This window comes from Tiliqua scincoides, chromosome 4, assembly GCF_035046505.1.
Source record: "Tiliqua scincoides isolate rTilSci1 chromosome 4, rTilSci1.hap2, whole genome shotgun sequence".
Classification (NCBI taxonomy): domain Eukaryota; kingdom Metazoa; phylum Chordata; class Lepidosauria; order Squamata; family Scincidae; genus Tiliqua; species Tiliqua scincoides.
The window spans coordinates 89,521,506-89,526,928 of record NC_089824.1 but is presented as its reverse complement, the minus strand read 5'-3'; the positions used below and the strand labels follow the sequence as shown (position 1 = coordinate 89,526,928).

General features: G+C 42.0%; 1 pseudogene; it reads left to right on the top strand.

Moving 5' to 3' along the window:
• The first annotated feature begins 4,253 nt into the window (after positions 1–4,253).
• LOC136649967 (5S ribosomal RNA) lies at positions 4,254–4,370 on the top strand (annotated as a pseudogene).
• The last annotated feature ends 1,053 nt before the right edge of the window (positions 4,371–5,423 follow it).

Below are 5,423 nucleotides of genomic sequence, written 5' to 3'. Positions count from 1 at the left end.
TCTTTCTTTCGAAATGTTGTGGTAGTGTCCTGTAAACCTCTGTGTACACTTTTTCATGTTCAGTCCATCATGCAAGCAATAACTAGTTGGATAATATACCTAAGCATGGGCAGTGGCTCTTTTGCTTGAGTAAAAGCAGAAAAGTTACTTCCAAGTATGAGGAATAATCTGAATGCTAGATAACCAAAAGAAGGTTCCCTTATCAAACTCTTGCAATTGAAACAGAAGTCTGCTGTCAGCAAATTGGCGAAGGCGCTGTGTGTAGGTCAACAGCTCCAAGAGGCTCTGCTTGCATTGGTGATAGAGGCTTGGAGGGAAGGTTCAGGGGCATTCCCGAGGCTAGAGGGGGGTGGATCTCAGCAGCAAAGGCACACAACAGATCTTATTCACTATTTTCCATCCCTCCTTGTCCCCTTTCTCTCCTTGGGCTTACACCAGCTATATAACTGGTGTGGGTCTGAGGAGACCCGTAGACAGTCAGAAGGCCTATCCAGAAGTAAGGAAGTAACCTTAGAAAGGCTCTCTGATTAACCCCTCCTACAGTTGTATGCAGTGTGTGCTCTGCCAGTTCAGCCACATTGTTGTCAGTGATGGGGAACAGGATTTCCTATGACTGTTCAAGCAGCAGCTTGTCTACTTTTCTACTTCCAGCAGCAGCTTGTCTACTGGCTAGTTTTCAGGGATTTTTACTTCTTTGTTCTCCATCCTTCTCTGACTGGGGAAATGACCTTGTGATTGCTGTTCCTGAACATTCCACCAGTCAAAGCAGGGGAGCAAAATAGTATCAAATACAAGTTTTATATTGTCCTTTGATACCGTTAGTATGAATTCAGTGTCTGCAATTGTTGATAATTTATACCATTACAGTTTATGCCGTTTTCCAATAGTGTTTTTGACTTTATGCAGTGCAAGGAAATACCTAAAGAAAAACTGGCCTAAAAGTCACAATGCAAAGATAGCTGCTGTTCCTTCACTTGAATAGTGCAACTTGACTAAGAAAATAAGAATTCATTGATTTTACACAATGAACAGAAGCCATTTAAATAACAGAGATTGAAGTAGGCAGCCTGACATTAAGAAATGCCTCTAACTTATTGCACTTAATACCATGGGCATCCTTCAAATGTATAAGGCATGAAAACATGAGACGCTCGGAGATCAATATGTAATTGTTTGGCATCCTTGAAGGACTGAAGAATTAATTTAATAGCAAAAGTTAACAGAATGTCAATTGATTTTGCGAAGAAATATTAGAAGGATTTGTGAAATATAATGACACACTTGCACATTTTGGAGTACTTGTTATATATATAAACTCTACCTCTTTTGTAACTGTTGAAGGACTAAAGTAGACATTACACTAGCAGCACAAGCCTATGAATGTCTACTCAGAAGTACATTCCATGGTGTTTAATGGGGCTTACTTCCAGGAAAATGTATATAGAATTGCAACCTATATATGTTTGTTGCCATCCACAACTGCTGCTCCAGGTTCTCCCTTTGTAACATCTAATAACAAATTGCCTTGTGTCACGATGTCCACACAAACTGTGTTTTCCTTTCACCACTACCAGCTAGTCATGTGAAGGAGGGGAAGGGAAATGCCATGATATCATAACATGAGGTAAGTTGTACTAGAGCAGGACTCTCCAAACTTTGGTCCGGTGGTCAGATCTGGCATTTGGAGATAGCCCTCCCCCCATGTGAACAGCGTTTACTATTCCACTGTGCTGCTGCTGCTCCTGTCACCTGATCTCAACACAGGGATACTCTGGGCAGTTGTGTCTGCCCAGACATCCTGTCACAAAGCCTGCTGAAGAGATGGACAAAAGACGCGATTGCCTGGAATGTCCCTGTGTCAAGATCAAGTGCCAGGAGCAGCAGCAGCATAGCAGAACCGTAAGCACTAGCTAGGGAAGGCTTTTTGGCTGGCCAGCAGTTTCCAGTTTGGAGGCTGCTGTACTAGACGTTATAGAAAAGGCAGAACCTGGATGTGTGGTGGCCACAGCCACACTTTCAAGGTGACTCTACTCCTTACATGATAGAACATTCACTGAATCCCCTGATGTATTTTTCTTTTGCTAAAAGCATCCATAGAGAATTTGGATTGTTGCCATGTCATGAGGGGGAGGGGTTTAACCCTTTCCCCATGTGTTAGTTCCCTGATGCAAATTGTCTCCGACTCCAGAATTGCTTTAAGCATAGAGGGGAAATCAAACAGGCAGAATAAAAGGGCTTAAAAAGAGAAAATGCTCTCCACCTGGGGCTAATAACAGCTCAGGGAGATCAATCTGCATCAAGGAATCAGGCCAAGAAAAGGCTTACATTCCAGATTTCTCTCTCTCACACACACACACCATTGCCACTTTTAGCAAGAGCAAAATATATCATGAGATCCAAGCATGGATCTCCCACATAACAACATGTGGTTTATTATTATAGTATTTATTACAGTATTTATACATCAGCTTTCTCAAAGACTTGTAGGCTTGAATCTCAGAGACTCAAGGTGGTTTTACATAGGCAGGCTGACCATAAACCCCTTTTTCAAATGGGTTTTTACAAGCTTTATTTTAGGAAAGAAGCTCATAGGATCCTCCATTTCTACAGATGTTTCCCTGCATGGTGCAATCTTGCATTTTCCAAGCTTTCACAGGTAGCTGCAAAACACACCTCAGGCTGGTTCTCAGGATGATATCCATTTCTTACCAGTCCACATTCCTTTGTCAGCAGCTTCTGGTCACCAATCCAAGGCAACACCCAAGTCGATCCTGCTTAGCTTTTTCAGGCACGGCAACAGCTCAACCTCCAGACTACACCTTCTGCCCTACTCTAAGTTTGGTTCCTAGTGTAACATCTAGCATAGTCCTAAAAGAGTAGAGACATGTGGCACACTTCCTGTGTTAGTCTTATCAAGATTCATTTGGCTTCTCTCAGAATTCTTCAGATGTTTAACTTTTATAATTTTAAGAGCTTGGTTGGCAACCTTCAGTCTCGAAAGACTATGGTATAAGCCTACAGCACCCGGTATTCCAAGGTGGTCTCCCATCCAAGTACTAACCAGGCCTGACCCTGCTTAGCTTCCGAGATCAGGCACATGCAGGAAGGAATTTTAAGAGCTGTTGTATCATATTTTAAGCACAGGGCTGTTCAGACTTCTGGGAAATGTTGCTGGTCTTATCAGGCTTCTCTTCATATTCTTCATATGTTTCACCTGATGAGAAACATCCAAATTCACTTGCTTTAGGCGAGATTTCCATGGCAACTCAAAAGAAACCCAAATGGAAGAACAAGGTTGGTAGTTGTAGGACACATTCAGTATACGAACCTGCACACTGTGATGAAATAGATCTTGTTCTGAGAAGACATGATGTATATTGATATGTCCAGACAAATAGCTTCACAGAAAATGTCACCAAGAAGTGCACAAGAATACATTCCATGATATTTCACTGTTGATACTTCACTTCAGTAGCGTAGCTAGAGGGGATCAAAATGATAAGTACTGAAGGTGTATGTGCATTGCATTACCCCTGCAAATTGGGTAAGAGGCACTTTTTTTTCAAGTGGGTGCTCCTCTTTTTAGCAGGGGGAGAATAACTGGCCCACCTCACCCCAGCAGTGTCTTTTCTAGTGGCTGTCTGCTGGTGTTCTTTTTGCATCTTTTTAGATTGTGAGCCCTTTTGGGACAGGGAGCCATTTAGTTATTTGATTTTTCTCTGTAGACCGCTTTGTGAACTTTTGGTTGAAAAGCGGTATATAAATACTGTTAATAATAATAATAATAATAATAATAATAATAATAATAATAATAATAATAATAATAATAATAATAATAATAAGTGTATTCCACAATGCCAGTCCACATTCCTTTGCCAGCAGTTTTGTCAGCTTTGTCAGCTCCCACCTGCTATCAGAGCCATTCTGTGCAGCGATGGCAGCGTGCAGGTGCTCACCAAACCAAAAGTCGTCTCCTGCAATGTTGCCTTTGCTGCCTGCGATGACTCTGACAGCGAGTGGGAGGGGGCACTTACATTGCATGTTGCAGCATTATTTACTGTTCCCCTCCCTCTAACTACACGACTGCTTTACTTCCTTCATGCAAAAGTTTATGTGCCTTTCTATAGAGGTCAGCATATTCTATTTCTTCATGCTTATTATCATACCCTCCCCCTTTAAAACAAAAACAAAAGAACTCCAAGCATGCAATCTGTGTCCTTGTACTGGGAAGAGGAAAGTGTAATATACCTGTTGTCAGCAACTGTTACCCTGCACATGCCTGATCTTGTCTGATCTCAGAAGCTAAGCAGGGTCAGGCCTGGTTAGTACTTGCATGGGAGACCGCCTGGGAATACTGGGTGCTGTAGGCTTATACTGTAGTCTTTCGAGACTGAAGGTTGCCAACCAAGATACCTGTATACCATTTATATTTCACCTGCTTCATGTGCATTTTATATTCAGCTCTGTGTTACTGCCCACTTTCAGTAACTTTTGTTCTTACTTATTTTTTTTAAAAATAACATACCCTTTTGACTTATACAAAAAATGCAGTAGAACTCCATGTGAATGTAGATGTCATTTGCGAGTAACTCAAACCTAACCTGTGCTGGCACAGCTGGGGTCTTTGACCCATGCTGTAACTAGTGCAGGTAAAGAGTAGGCTGGAGGTTTCCTTGGGGTAAGGAGATATTTTCCCCCTTATCCCAAGTAATTCCCTAGCCTGTCCAATAGGGGTACTCAGATCTGTGCCGGCTATTTTACTGGCTCAAGTCCAAAAAGTTCGGTGTAGGGCTTCCAGGAGAACTCCACCGATCCTGTTTCACCCCTGTTCTGCTCTTCCCTGAAACACCGCCTCCCTGCCTCACCCTTCCACATCCCCTGCGCTGCTCGGCATTTTACTTATCTCCACAGGCAGTTGGGTGTTGGGATACAGTGCCGGTGGGATGGTACCAGCCTTCCTTGCCAGCGCTGTCTACTCCTGAGTTGTCACAAACAGCACTTTTGTCCCAACACTAGAGAAGATCAGGACTGTGCAGTAAGTTAGACTGATCTGACCAATTTAGGATGGACTGTTGGCAGAGATGATTTCCAAATCTGTAATCTAAGATCCCTTCAACTGGATGACAAGAGTGAATCTTCCGTAGGCAAAGTATGTATTTTTTAGAGAATGGCTCCACGCCATAAAATTATACACATTATACACATTTGTTTTTGTAACTCTGTTTCAGAGCAATACCAGTTTGGAAGAATTCATGTCATCTCATGAATAGTAGAATTAAAGCTATAACTAGAATGACCAGAATGAGTCCTGCATGTGTACCATTGACAGTCTTGTCATGAATCTCTTGTTTGTTTCTCAGAAAAGAAGTTGCTTTATAAACTGAAGGTATTTTTTTTTAGCAAATCTAAGAAAAATAAAACAT